The sequence below is a fragment of the Corvus moneduloides genome, chromosome 1 (genome assembly GCF_009650955.1).
Source record: "Corvus moneduloides isolate bCorMon1 chromosome 1, bCorMon1.pri, whole genome shotgun sequence".
Lineage (NCBI taxonomy): Eukaryota > Metazoa > Chordata > Aves > Passeriformes > Corvidae > Corvus > Corvus moneduloides.
This window is the reverse complement of record NC_045476.1, coordinates 125439904-125454555: the sequence shown is the minus strand read 5'-3', so window position 1 is coordinate 125454555 and position 14652 is coordinate 125439904. Positions and strand designations below refer to the sequence as shown.

The 14652-nt window shown below is 40.0% G+C and overlaps 1 long non-coding RNA gene across 1 annotated transcript; it reads right to left on the bottom strand.

Annotated features, from left to right (window-relative positions):
• Positions 1-1759: 1759 nt before the first annotated feature.
• Positions 1760-13297, bottom strand: LOC116452085. Its single transcript, XR_004243400.1, has 5 exons — positions 12954-13297; positions 6446-6558; positions 5217-5372; positions 2736-2888; positions 1760-2214 (listed from the first exon to the last, which is right to left on the bottom strand). It is a non-coding gene; the product is annotated as an uncharacterized LOC116452085 (long non-coding RNA).
• Positions 13298-14652: the final 1355 nt, after the last annotated feature.

The following is a 14652-nucleotide window of genomic DNA, read 5'->3' as shown; positions in this document are numbered from 1 at the left end:
CACAGTAATATGCCCTTAGCCATAGATTAAACCAACTTTCTTGACTGGCTGAAAATCAGAAGTGTAATAAACCAAATAATTTCTTAGATTATAATTACTGTGTGTATAACAGAGAACTCAGTGAGTTGAAGATCATCACACAAATAAGTAGAAAGAGACAATCTCCATACACATGCCATCTTCATTTAAGAAAAGGAAATCTAAACTACACTAGAGGTCACTGCAGTTGAACCTTAGAAAGTCTGAACTGCTGAATTAATTTACAGGAAGTTCAGGAAAACAAATGTAGACTGCTGTATTCACCCTTACCTGTTATTTCAATTTTCCTCCTGTTTAGGTAGGGAAAAACAAAGGAAAAATCAGTTCACCTCTTGCAGACATATTATTGTCTGACAATATTTCAAAAGCTGTGCAGGCTGGTAATATCTACATGAAGGAGAGCAAAATTTAAAACCAGTCATTATAGTCCCAGGCTAGAACTTCCTTTCCTGAGAGACAACAAAGGATAGGCACAAAAGGCCCCTAGATGACTGAATAAACACTGCTCTGCAGTTCCTCATGACTATAACTCTTTTGCTGTGTATTACTGTGGTCATGCTTATTTTTTCCATGGTGCCCAGGAGGCCTAAGCAAGGGAGGCCTAAGCAAATCCTATCCTGCACCTCTAAACAGCTGCTCGGAAAGACAATTCCAGTTCCAGAGAGCTTACTGAGAAGAGATTGTCTTTGTAAGATGAGTAAGGATGTTTTCAATAGTGAAGGGTAAGCATACTCAAATATACCCTCACCAATACACTATTTTTCAACTCTAAAAGATGTTTTCCAGGTAAATAAAGAAACATGTATATTCAAATCAATATAGGGAGCCACGAGTGTCTATCTCCTGCTTCTGAAAATTCAACTCTATGAACATGGAAGTGGAAAACAACAGCTGGGAGGGAGGGAATTTGGAGTACAAATGAACACCAGACCCAGCTGTAGATTTGCATTCTTTGACATCTGGTGCTGAGTAGACACTGGGGAATTCTGTGACAACATGAGATTTTTTGCATCTGTCAGCTAAATCTAGCAATACTCTTTGGGACAGTTGCATGGATGAGGTAGATCTCAGAGAACTGTTTTAAGCCAGAACAAAATAGAAGAAGAAGACTATATCTGATTTGGACCCTCAATTCACAGAGCTGGCAGGTTGCATGAATTGAAATCACACATCTGTTCTCCTAGAATGTGCAAGATAGCTTCCATAAAATACCAACAGGTTTGATTTCAGGAGTGCTGTGATTTGGGGCCACTAAAACCTTTTGGTGCATAATGAAAGGGGTTAAGAGTGTGTGCGTGTGTGTGTCCACATGTATGTGGGGAATTCAATTAAAGGACAGACCTATACAGCTTAAAGAATGGACTTTCAACACTTCTCTTTTACAACAAGATTATTTGAATATCATACTAAATCCAGATACTCAAGGAAGAGTTGTGACCATATGAAGCAATTCCCTGATCTGAAGTAATCCTGCCCTTACCTTTGTACTTTTGCCTCATTCCAGTACAGCTGATCCTTTTTTTCTGAGATGAGAAAAAGTCTTGTGCCTTATGCCAAACCAGTTTGTGGTTTACATGCAAACAAAGGAGTGAGAGTTTGAGCACCAAAGACATTTCACATTATACATTGTAAATCCTCATGTGCCCTCTTTGTCATTGACATTATATAGTGTTTGACACTACACATTGTAAAACATCATTGCCAAATGAAATCAGATGACTAATTCATGGAATTTTACTTTAATCTGTGCTTCACAGTAATTGCCATTCTTAAGAAGGCAGCTACTTAATTTAACGTGATTCTTCTTTGTATGCCACCAGGATAAACACAGACCTCATATGAAAGCATTTAACCTCCCTTCCTCATAACTCTGGATAACCAGGGCTGGGTGTAGACAGGCCAGATCGTGGTGCTGTGAAGTCTGTGGCTGTGACCTTTCCACCTCAGACATCTGAGAGCACACACTGCAGCAGTGCTAATGAAAGTGCCCTTTCTCAATGAACTCCTGCTTCACAGTCCCTGCCATGGTATATTGCATAATCTGAGATGATGTAAAAATGATCCGCAGTGCAGAAGATGAAATAAGTCTTCTTCCTTCCTTCCTTCCTCATCTTCCTCTCAGATAGGCTGCTTGAATTGCTTTTGTTTTGGGATGACCCTTGTTCCAAGTGATTTCTGCACCAAAAGGAAAGCAAAGAGCTTTTTACAGCTGCTGCTTGTAGATCATGACTCTTCAGATATAAATCAACAGGACCATTTTTATGCTGTTGTCTAGTCCCCATTATCTGCAAAAACTAATCAAATTTAAGCCATTTTCAGATACAGTGATTGAACAAGTTATTGTGTTAGAATGTTGTTTTTTTAATGACAAGTGCCATTGTGCTATTGTCATGAATATACGAAGAAATACCCTGAACTGCTTTAGCTCCCAGTTGTCTCTTTGCAAAGCAATCTTTGTGCTACACATGGGGGGGCAAATGTTTCTGTAATACAGACCCCGACTCCTTTAATTACAGCTTATTATGCTGTGAAGGAAAAAAAGCGACTAAAGCTCTTAAATACCATATTAGTAACAGCTATAAATGTAGATATTACCTTAGCAGTGCTGTAATAGAGTCTGGTATGCTGAATAAAAGTCCAAAATTTTCTAAAACTATGCTGCTGTAACTATGAAAGAGACACAGGTGGGAGCTTACCAGGAGAAAATAGGCTTGGTTGACAACTTGTGGCTGACAAATGTTAAAACCCAATTTCTGAGAAATTCTTGGTTGGTTATAAATCGGGCATGAGAGAAACTTTGCTCCCTTGAGACAACTGCCAAGTTTTTGCTCTGGATATAGATGCAGTTCCTTAAAAACAGAATGTATTTACAGCCTGTAAGATACCTGCTATTTTTAATAATGATTCACAACAAGCTAACAATGGAATTTTTTGTTTATATTAGAAAGTGGTGGTATGTCTGCGTGGTTTTTGTGTGTCCATGCATGTGAATGTAACCCTTGCACATACTATGCAACCTGTGGAGGGCCACTATAGGTGGTATTCAAGTTATGCAATTAATTAAGTCCAGGCCACCCTAAGGCACAAGTCCCAGGGCGTGCACACATCAACCTTTCTAAAACTGGACCACTAGTTTACAGCATTGACACGCCTAAGCAAGAGACTGACATTAACCTCGTGCTAGATTTAAATCATTCCAGGCAATCTGTTTTGAATTTCCAAATGTGCCGTACTGTTCTAATGAGTTAATTCACTTGGTATCCATTTCCTCCTGTCAGCTGCTTTTGGAAAATAAATTGTGCATTGTTATCTTAGCCTTGTCTATCCTGTTAATGGTTTAGGAAATGCAGCTGAAGATTATCTGGAGTTTTCTATGGCAGAGGTTGACCTGTGACAATGGGATGATCAATCACATCTTGAAGGAGTCAGAAACTGTGAAATCCTTATTCATTTTGTTTTCTGTCTTCAGTATAGTTCTTTAAAAAATTGTTTTCCACCGTTTGTGCAGAGGGGTAAAAACAAAAGTGTCCAGAATTTTTGAAAAACATCCATTTCAGTGTTTAAATGTCATCCATCCAATGAGAGTGGATATAGCAATACACTACAAATTCCACATTTCCCAGCAGTATATTAGAAGTCTTCTCTGTTGCCTTCTTGTTCGGTGTTAGTGATTATATTAACCATACCCTGATGTTTTTTGGTGTTTCGTGATGCTTTCTTAGGCTAAGTGTGAGTGGGGATGGATGTAGTGCTCTCACCCCACAGTGTCTTTCAACACTGGACTCACAAGAGAGCGTTGTCCAGCAGGACCCTGGTGTTCCCCAAATGCTCATCTCCTTCAGCTCAATGGCGCAGCCTTCACCTGTCAAATCATGTCCCTGGCTTCCCAACATGTGTTAAAGATGGCAGTACTTGTATCCTCTAATTCATTCTGGTGAGAGACGCTACTTTTAACTGGTCCTCCTTGAGTTTAGAAAACAAAGCTACCCAAAGTGTCTCTGATTCCTGTTGAAGAGCTGGAAAAACTTCCACAAGAGACAATTCCTGTCTATTAATCTATTTTGGCAGCAGTATCTTTCCCTGCTCTTTCCAATCCTACCACCACTTCCAAAACCTCACAGTTTTTCTTTACACACCTTCCTAGTTTCCTAGCAAGCATTTCAAATCTGCTCTTCTATGATTATTCCAGCAACTAATTTTTAGAAATGCTTAGATATCTTTGCTCCCTGGTGTTCTGGCTGTGTTGCTCATGTCAGCTTTCGGCACTGTGCTGTGTGTTAACCCCACTGCGGCACACGGCGCAGCGTTACTCGTGCCCACACTCTCCCTTCTCTCCAACCACAATTAGATCATCTCAAAATATCTGCACTGCTCAGAGGCTCTAGATCTGATGTGAAGGTTCATAGATTAATTTAGCACAAGTAGTTTACCTTGGGATTTAAACAAGCTACTATTTTAACAGCCCTGAATCTTTTTGGCTGTCCCTGTGCTGAAGTCCTATGCTTCCCATAGGGTCTGTGGGAATAAAAAGTGTATAAAAAGAAAAAGAAGCACAAAATTCTTAGCCTTTCAGCCCTTCATTTCCCTGTGACTTTCAGACAGTTCTGACTTGCACACTGGAGAGACTCAGAGTTATTTTTTTACAAGAAACAGGTTGAATGCGCAGGTTTTCATTGATCTCAGTGCAAGTGAAGTTCACCTCTCTGAAGAATCCCCAAAGAGTCTAACACATGGTGCTAGGAATAGTCAGGACCTTGTACTTGAGTCTGTTTTCTCCTGCACTTCCCCTCTCCTCAGCAGGTGGTGGAAAGACCTCTTTATTTTCCCTCATTACGCTTTTCATTGCTGCAAATGGCTTTGACCATTTTAGCCTTACTTTAACTTAAGCCACCAAAGTGGAGCCCTGAGTTGCTCTTTAATCCTGAGCTGAGTGGGAACAGAAGCTGCTTACACAGTAGTGAGGAAATCCATTCTCTGAGAAGGAATTCTCTACAGCCTCACATGGCATTGCCTGAGAACAATCCTCACCAGCACTGAGGTGATGCACAAATCTGAGCTGGGCCAAATAACTTGCATCCTGTGCACATCTGAATTTCCATTTTCTCAGAGTGTTTCTCAGTGAGCATAAAAATCCCCTCCTCTGGAGGTGCTGGTGATTCTTGGGTGGCTCTCTGTACCTTGTGTGGCCTGAATGTTCCCGGCTTTTTGCTGGTGTCTGTGGATAGCTCATTCTTCCCTTGGTGCTGAAGAGCTGCAGCTGTGCATCTGCAAGATACTCCAGGGAGAAATGGACCACAGTTTGATGTTCATAAATAGCCTCTCCAATCCAACATCTGTGAAAGAAAATGCTGTCAATGCTTCTATTTCAATTTTATCCTTAATTAAAAAAAATTGTAATAATAATAAAAAATGTCCTGTATTCTCTGTAACAAAAGTTGGTGAAGTTCCAGTGGAGTCTGTGCAATTGCATCAAATATGCCAGCAGAAAATTTGGCCCATGAAGGGAAAAGAAGTCTCAATAATGTTATACTCTCAACAGGAATATTTATTTTTCTTATTGCCAAAAGATCATTTTCTCTGTTCAGAACTCCGACTGCATTTTTTGCTATCAAGAATATGGCTTTTAAATAGAAAAATAAAGAGTAAACTATGATAATTTACAATATTACTTTAGCCTTAATTTTCAAGTGAAAACATTACCAAACTAAATTTCAGATAGCGTTTTATTATGTGCAAACCACTGTTGATATAATAACTTCTATTTTAGGTTGCTAGCAAAGAAAAGAACAATGTGACCCATTTAAAAACTGGCTCACAGAAAAATATTAGTAAGCCATTTATCATTTCTATTTAATTTTGGTGATAAGCACCTTTTGATAGAAACATTTCTTTGTTACAAAACTAACAGTAGCATAGGACGTATTTGACCATAACACATGTGCTTTGCAATGGTACTGAGAAATGGACTTTCTGTTTGTTGCCAGTTGTTTGGAAAAGAAATAAAAAAAAGAGAAAATGCTCACCTTTGAATTCTTCGGTAGATGGAACCTGTTTTTTGAAATCTCTGATTAAAAGGCAAATCAAACTCACAGAGCTGGACTGCTGCAATGGCTGGATACAGCCTGACAAAAGCAATCCAAGAGGTCTCTAGAGTGCATTGGCATAGAGGACCATAATGCAAAAATAATATTACAAAATTTCTGGTAATGATAATAATACAAACATTTCTGATACAGGTGACCAAGGAGGTGAAGAGACGAGATGCTCTGCAGGACCTGATTTTCACAAACGAGATCTTGTTGGGAATGTGAATGCCAGGAGCAGATGTGGCCACCATGGAGTTCAGGATCCTGAGAGAAGACAGCAATTTAACAACCCTGGACATTAGGAAAGCAAACAATGAGACCTGCTTGGAAGTATCCCACGTGACAGCATCTTGCAGAAGAGAGGAGGAGTTCAGGAAGGCTGACTGATTTTCAAGGATCACCTCTTCCAGACTCAAGAGTTGTTGATCCCCACCTGCAGGAAGTAAAACAAAGGTGGGAGGAGGCCTGCATGGATGAACAGGAAGCTCAAAGGTAAAAAAGAAACATTCAAGAGGTGGAAGTAGAGTTAGGTCATACGGGAGGAATATAGAGACACTGACCAAGCATGCAGGGATCAGGTTGGTAAAGTCAAAGCCTGCTTGGAGTTGAATCTAGCTAGAGATAGATAAGGGCAAAAAGGGAGGCTTCTGCAGGTACATCAGCAGCAAAAGGAAGACTGGGGAAAATGTAGGCTCACTGTTGAATGGGACAGGTGACCTGGTGACGGAGGAGACAGGAAAGACCAATGTGCTCTTTTCTCTTTGTCTCCACTGGTAAAACCAACCTCCAGGGATCTCAGGTCCCTGAGACACACAAAAACATCTGGAATAAGCAAGAATTGCCATTGTTGGAGAAGGACCAGATTAGGGGACACTTACACAGCTGGAATGAACACAAGTCCATGGGACCTAATAGGATGCAACCACAAGTATTGAGGGAGCTAATGTCACTGCAAGACCTTTCTTGAAATGCCATCAGGGAAGGGTCCTGAGGACTGGAAGAAAGCCAGTGTCACTCCTTTCTTTGAGAAGGAACTACAGGTCAGTTGGAGCTGAGTTTAGCAAAAGTTATCTTATCTTGAATTTAGCAAAGTTTTTGACACTGGCTACTGTGACATCCTTCCTGGTAAATCGATGTACAGACTAGATAACAGGAGCGAGTTGGACTGAAAATTGCCTGAACTGCTGGGCTGAAAGCACTGTGATCAGTTACACAAAGTCTACCTGGAGACCACTCACCAGAGGTGTACACTGGAGATTGATATTGGGGCCAAAAATGTTTAACATATTCATAAGTTACCTTATGAGAGTGGGACAGTGCTCCCTCAGCGAGTTTACAGATGATAGAAAAATGGAACATGTGGCTGCCACACCAAATGTTTACACCAAATGTGGAGAAACATGCTGAACAGAAACCTCTTGAAGTTCAAAAAAGAGAAATGCCAAGGCAAAGGAACCCATAGAACTGCAGGTACCCATAAAAGCTGTGGGGTCAACCAGCTGAAAAGCAGCTTTAATACAAAGGACTTTCTGGGCTTCATTAGGAAGAGAGTTGCCAGAAACTCAAAGGTGGTGAACCTGCCCCTCCACCCAGTGCTGCTGAGTCTACATGTGGAGTTTTGTGTCCTGTTCTGGGCTGCCCAAGATGAGAGGTGTTGAGCTAATGAAGAGAGTCCAGTGCAGGGCCAAGAAAATGGTTAAGGAACTGGAGTGTCTCTCCTAACAGGAAAGGCTGAGATAGTTGGGGTGATTGAGCCATGAGATCAGAAAGCTCAGAGGGGATCTCGTCCATGTGAATAAATACCTGATGGAGGTGAGTGAAAAGGATGGAGTCAGGATCTTTTCAGTGGCGACTAATGACAGGACAAGGGTCAACGGAACAAATGAAACACAGGAAATTCCGCTTAAATGTAAGAAAAACAATAATTTCTGTGACAGCAGTTGAACACTGGCACAGGTTTCCCAGAGAGGTGGTGGATTCTCCATCCTTGGAGATATTCAAAACCCAGTGAGACATGGCCTTGAAAATCTGCTTTAAGCTGACCCTACCTTGAGCAGGGAGTTAGGACTAGTTGGTTTCTAGAGCTACTTTCCAATCTCAGCCATTCTGTGGAACTATTGCTTATATAATAAATCAAAAAGTGTTGGCTGTGTAGGAAGCCCCATGTCACAGTCTGGATGTAATCATGCTCTTCTGCTGCTAGTAAGTTCTGCTAGAAAGAATTCATGTATAAACCTGCAGGGTGTAAGTGCATGTAGGATCCTGACATCCAGGGAGACAGCGGGGATCTTTTGGCACCTGATTCTGGGGTAGATGGGGGATGCTTTGCCGCTCCTCACCAGCTGCATTCCTTAGAGGCTGGGCTTTCCCATCCCCAGGTAGGGAGCACAGTGAGCATGACAACCTTGCTCCATCAGTCTGCTGGAGAGGAGGAGCGAGCTGCTGGTGGGGAGCAGCTAGGGAGCACTGGCACTGGGGCACCTGAGGAGCCCTTCTCTCAAGGAGAACCTGCAGCTGATTTTTCCAGCCTACTTTCTAGACCTTTTGTGCTGATCTCACAAAGCACAAAGGGAATAGAGCAGGGCTGGGAATATGTGTGAAAAAATATCTCCCCCAGTCTTTTAAATACTGAAGAGAAGGAGTATGTAACAGCATGACTTTTGTACCAATTCCATAGAGATACAACCACTTGGAAAGCAGTTTTTTCATTGTTTAGGAAAACTAATTTTCTGCCCTGCTTTGAATTAGACAAAGTAATTTTATTTTCTCTCCAAGTTCCTATTATTGTTATGACTATTATCAGCAATGAATTATTTTGAACACCAAGCATTAGAAGAAAGCTATATATTTTTTTTACATCATCCTTTTAATAGTAAATTTTGGCCTAGACTACTTACTCTGTTTAGGATTAATGCATTCATGAGCCTTAGTTTCAGTAGCTATGAAGAAAAGACATTTTAAAGCAAATTGAGGTAGCTGATATCTTCTCTAATGCATTTTTAATGTATGAGACACTGTAAGGACCAGAAAAGCATTCTGTGCTCTGCAATACAATTTGACAACTAGAAAAAAAACCAAACAAAAAACCAATAAAAAAGAAAGTAAGATAAAAACAAGCTAACAGAACATACAGGAGAGTGAAAGATACAGCCATGCTATTAGTGTCCAGTTAGCTAATTTTATTGGTATTTCCAGCATATGAAAGATGAATGTGATAACTGGTGGGGGTATGAGGATGTTGTGATATTAATAAGAATGTAATTCCATAAGAGATTGTCTTGTGATTTATAGCTAATAATGTTACTGAAATGAGGCTAATGAAGGCAATCAATCCTATATAATACATTTTTGTAAATCTGATTCTCAAAGTATTTCTGATAGAAAGAGGATAGATTTGTCTTCCAGCAGCAATCCCTGCTGACATGAGAGCTCCCACTGAAATCAACTGACAAGTAGACAGGGGAGTAAATAAACCTCTGCAGATGCACTTCTGCTCTGCCTTGCTTCTGTAGTTCCTCTCTCATGACAATGTCCTTAGAGTCACATTTTCTGTAAGAAAACTGCTCCGGTGCATCTGGAGCGCAGTCTCAGACCTCACTGCTCTACTCATGAACTCTGCCTGCTCTGAAAGTTGCCTTTGCTCTTGCTGACTTGGGTACAGATCACAGAGACCTTTGCTGTGCTATGCCAGTCTCTCCAGACCTTTAGGTATTTATGCAATTAGCTGGTCTACGCTGCTTGGTTTTACTGGTATTATTATACTAAAGGAAGGCAAGCTTCATTGTATTTACCCATTTTGTAGGAACACTGCAGACTGCAGAGCATCTTTTCCCACCCCAGCCTCCTTTCCTCTAAGCAACTGAAATCAGCTTCAGTGAGATTTAACAGATCCCTGAAAATATACAGACACTTATTCCCCCCTTTGTCCCCTTCCTTGTCTCTTTCATTACCCATTTTCTTTGGAAAGGATGAATTGATTTATAATCTGTATCTTTATATCATTTGGAAGAACACCTTTTCTTCAGAGAAATGTCATGGGATATATTTAAAATTACAGAAATTCTAGAAATCTGGCAGTACTTTGCTTTGCTTGGAGTACAGACTCATAGTTCTCCTTATAAGGGGATGTCTACAATGAAATTACTCATCTTGTGAAAAATTTTGTGATGTTAAAGTGTGACCTCTGTTCTGGGTAGACTGTGAAGAGAAGCTCCCACACACATTTATCTCCTCAAGCCCAACACCTTCCTCTTCAGGATTCTGGAAATGGACATTATAGCAGAGGTTTCTGTCCCTGTCACCATTTAAGTCAATGGCAATTACCTTTTCGATGTCAGTGAGGCAGGATAAAATCTTGTGTAAACAGCCAGCACTCACATCTTTCCTCATCTCAAGAACCTTGCTGACATCTGACTTAACACATTACACACCCACCTCACCCAAATACTTAAGTAGGCACAGATATGTGACAGCAAGGAGGTATCATGGTGAAGAAAAGGATGTGAATTTAAGGTTGGATTAAAGGTGTAGTGCTATAGACAAGATCATACCATCTATTTTTCTATGCAAGTGAATATCTCCATTCAAAGCACCTGTTGAGGCAAGCAGCATGAGGTACAGAAGATTACAGGCAAAAATATATTTGAACCATCAGATGCTCGGAAGAACTGAAGTCTTATCTGAGCTTGGTGAGAAGAACCTGAGAAATGACACAGACTGGAGAAACACCAGGAACACAGCAAGCAAGGGAATGGCTACCGATTTCAAAAGAAAAACAGCTGATTATATTTTGTCAGAAAAGGAAAGATTTTAGTCCTGACTGGTTTTTTGTGTTTGAGGTTACTTATGAAAACCACTTAGCACAGAGCAGATTAGATCCTGGCTTGTGTGTAAATTCATTAATGTTTCACTGAACTGTTCTAATGCCATTAGAGTGCCCCATGTCACATGTGTTGTGTCTATGAATGCTCTCTTTGTCTCCCTGCATAGCAAGGAAGGTGAAAGGCACTGGAATTGAACTGATTCTTCAAGCCAAGAATCTTTGCAATCATAAATAAAGTAAGTCCCTTCAGCTTAACATTCATTGCCTCCTTTCTCATTTACAAACAGATGTCAGCACAAGGAGAAGGCAGGTGCAGAGTGCCTCTTTCAGCTGCTTTTGAAAGAAAGCAGGAAGTGAATAAGTCACAGGGAGCTGTGTTGTTTGGATCTTTAGAAAGCATTTATAGCTTCTAGATACGTTACTGCTAATGAGGGTGTGAGATGCCAGCTCTTTGGAAGTTACAGCATGCACTGTTGCACTGTCATCAACTCTGATGGATGCAGTGTGCATGGGAATATAATTTAAACATGAGGATATTGGGAATGATTTAAGTTACCACAGAAAGTACTTAAGAAAAAAATGTCTAATACTAGAAAAAATGTCTGGCATAGTTGAATGCTATATAAACTACAAAATTTCTTATAATCTGGAAACCCCCAAATGGATGCTCTCCATAAATTGCAGCACTGTCTGAAACTGCATATAAATACCCTGAATAGTAGCTGTAAAATATTACAATTTACAACAGCCAGACTCCTGAACCTAATGAAGGCCACAAACTGATTGTTGGCAATGATATTATTGCTGTTACAGCCAGCAGCAGTGTAGTCTGAGAGCATACTATGGGTGTGTGGTGAGAATCTGGCTACTGCCATTTTCCCCCTTAGGCAAACCAACTTCCCCACAAAATAGTGTCCTTTTTCAATGAGGGCAAGATCAGACGTGATATGTTCCATAGTCTCTACGAGACACCAGACTGAGGTGAGTAGAAAGGAATAAGTAGCCCTATAGCCTCTCTCTCCTCTCTTTCCACATCTATCAAGTCTGATGTGGGTGGAAACACGCTATTCTTTTTAAGGAGCTGGCACAATTTGCCCTCATTAGCAAAGCATGCCTACTTTTTTTTTGCCACTTTTGCTCTACCTCATTTGAAACACCACACTGCAGGGATTTTGCACAGTGCCTGGGATTTTAACTATGAAAGGAGTTTACAAGAAAAACACCTGCAGCTTCCTGGGCTTGATGCACTGCATTGTCTACCATGGATTTCACTTTCCCCGTGACACTGAAAAAGCACTGCCATGGAACAACTTGCTTTGATGCCCTAAGCTAGCAAAGAAGTTCTGTGATAAACAAGCTTTTAATCATGTATTTCCTCACTTTTACTAAGTAAATTGCAACTTGACAAAGCTGTGTGTCAATGACTGTGCCAAAAGCTCAGCTCTGAACAGAGATGGTAAAAGAGAGTAGGAGAGAAAGTGCTCACAGGAAGCACACAGAAGAATTCTACTTTAGAAGCTGTGTCAATGCTTTGATTTAGTGCCATCAGTCCTGCTGCAGCAGGCCTTCTACTAAGTGCTAGTGTAAACAGTCCAGGAAAACTCCCAAGAAGCTATAAATGATGCCTTGTGACCTGAAAAGTATCTTCTGCCTCCCTGAATTCTAAGGAGGGATCTGCCAAAACAAAAAATGTGCCAGGACTCACAAGGAGCCTGCCCTTTCATGTGATAAGGTCTCTATGGAGAGAACTGTAGTGTAATCAAAGTACATAAGTAGCCAAATCTCAGCATCAGATTTTCAGGAAAAAGCCCTGCTGGCTCCTTCCATATGACACCAGTCCACGTGTGTCACACAGAACAGCTGGTGATGAGCCATCTTCTGCATGAAGGGAATACCCAGCACTTAAATGTATGTTAACATACCCAATACAGGGTTTTTCAGTGCCAAAATGAACAGTCTGGGAAGCAGCACACGAATGTAAGTAACAGAGGACCTTTTCTGCTTACCTGAAAGTCATCTTGTTGCCTGAAATCTTCACAGTATCCTGGAGTATTGCACTGTCTCCTGGAGCTACTCCTCTGTTCCTTTTCCAGATGAAGAGGCTGAGCTTATCTGCTTTGCTGATGCAGATTCAACAAAGCACACTATGCTATGAACTAACTCCCTTCCTGTGGAACAAACATTAGGAAGCAGCTGAAGACTCCTGTGTTTCAACGTAAACCAGCAAATGCCTGTTTTCAGATTCTTAAACAGGAGGGTGAAGACTGTGAAATACAAAATCCAATTGCAAGAATAAAAAGCCTGATATCAAACTCTTCTTTTTAATGAATAAATGTTCTCTGATGCCTTCCCCCCTGCCCTTTTTATACAGAACTGCAGTACACAGATGTATTGTAGGACATTGATAAAGTATTAGAACCACTGGATAAATTACTGCATGGAAATCTGGAGTATTTTTGGAAAATATTTCATATTCAGTGTGGGAAAGTATTTTTATTTTTAATGGTAGCTGTTTGAAGTTGCTCAGTGGCTTGGAAAGTTACCAGTTCCTTTTCATTTCTGAATATGAACATTTCTATGTCTGTGCAAGATGTCAATTCTTGAGGCTGTGGTTCTTTTTACCACACATCTAATTGGAGCCAAATATTACTACATTATTTTTGATTATATTATCACCCTGGAAGAATACTAATCCAAGAAAAATCAGTGTTCAATGTTTCTATACAAAACATTTAAATTAGAACACAATCAGTTGCTTCTTCCTTGTTATCTACCAATGATTAACGATTGGTAAAATATAAATCTGAATGGAAATATCTCCTCTTCCAAGGTTCCAGTTGATCAGTTTTGAATTGCCAAACTGAGGACATGAGCTAAGAGCCACTCTAGCAGCATTACAGTGACACACTGCCTGTCACTTACTGCCTGTTCTCCTTTTAAGTACTTGTTCCTTCATAATTATTACCTGCAGTTGGCCACTGGACTTTGAAACTGCAAACTGCTTTCCATGTCTTTTGTTTCCTGCTGTATATACACTGAAATCATACGGTTTGTTATCTGTCACTACAAGCATCATGACTTAAAAGGAAAAAAGGTAGAAAAATGTCAATGAAAATAGGGAGCTCTTTACTGACTATAAAGTGTGACACATTTCTGTACCCAAAAATAGAGCAGTGGTACTTGAAATCTGATGCTGATTCAGTGGTGAATAGAAAAAAATGAGTAGAAATAAGTAAAAAAAGAGTAAACAAATATTAATATGTAGTAGAAATTTCAGGCCATAAAAATATTGATAAACACTTCAGGAAAAATCAATAACCAGGTTTCACACAAATTTGTAACAATTTTTTAACTATAATAATTAGAGAAGAGACTTGAAGTCATTACTGTCTGAGACTGAATTTGTTGATGGTGATAAAGAGATAAAATATTCATAAATATTTTGGGGGTTTTATGTTTGGGGAGGAGTATCATCTGCTTACATCATGTGTGGTTAAAGAATTTTGCATTTTATTAATAGCTAAGTGATATTGTGCAATATCATAACCTTAAAATCTCATTTAAATGTATGCACCTAGATAGGTGCTTACCAGATTCTCACAGAACCCTGGCATTTTACAAGAATTGGCTGAACAGATCCAAAGTTTATTCTGTTTGGGTTTTTTTATTATTTTATCTTTAACAAATATAAGAAGATGTTAAAAG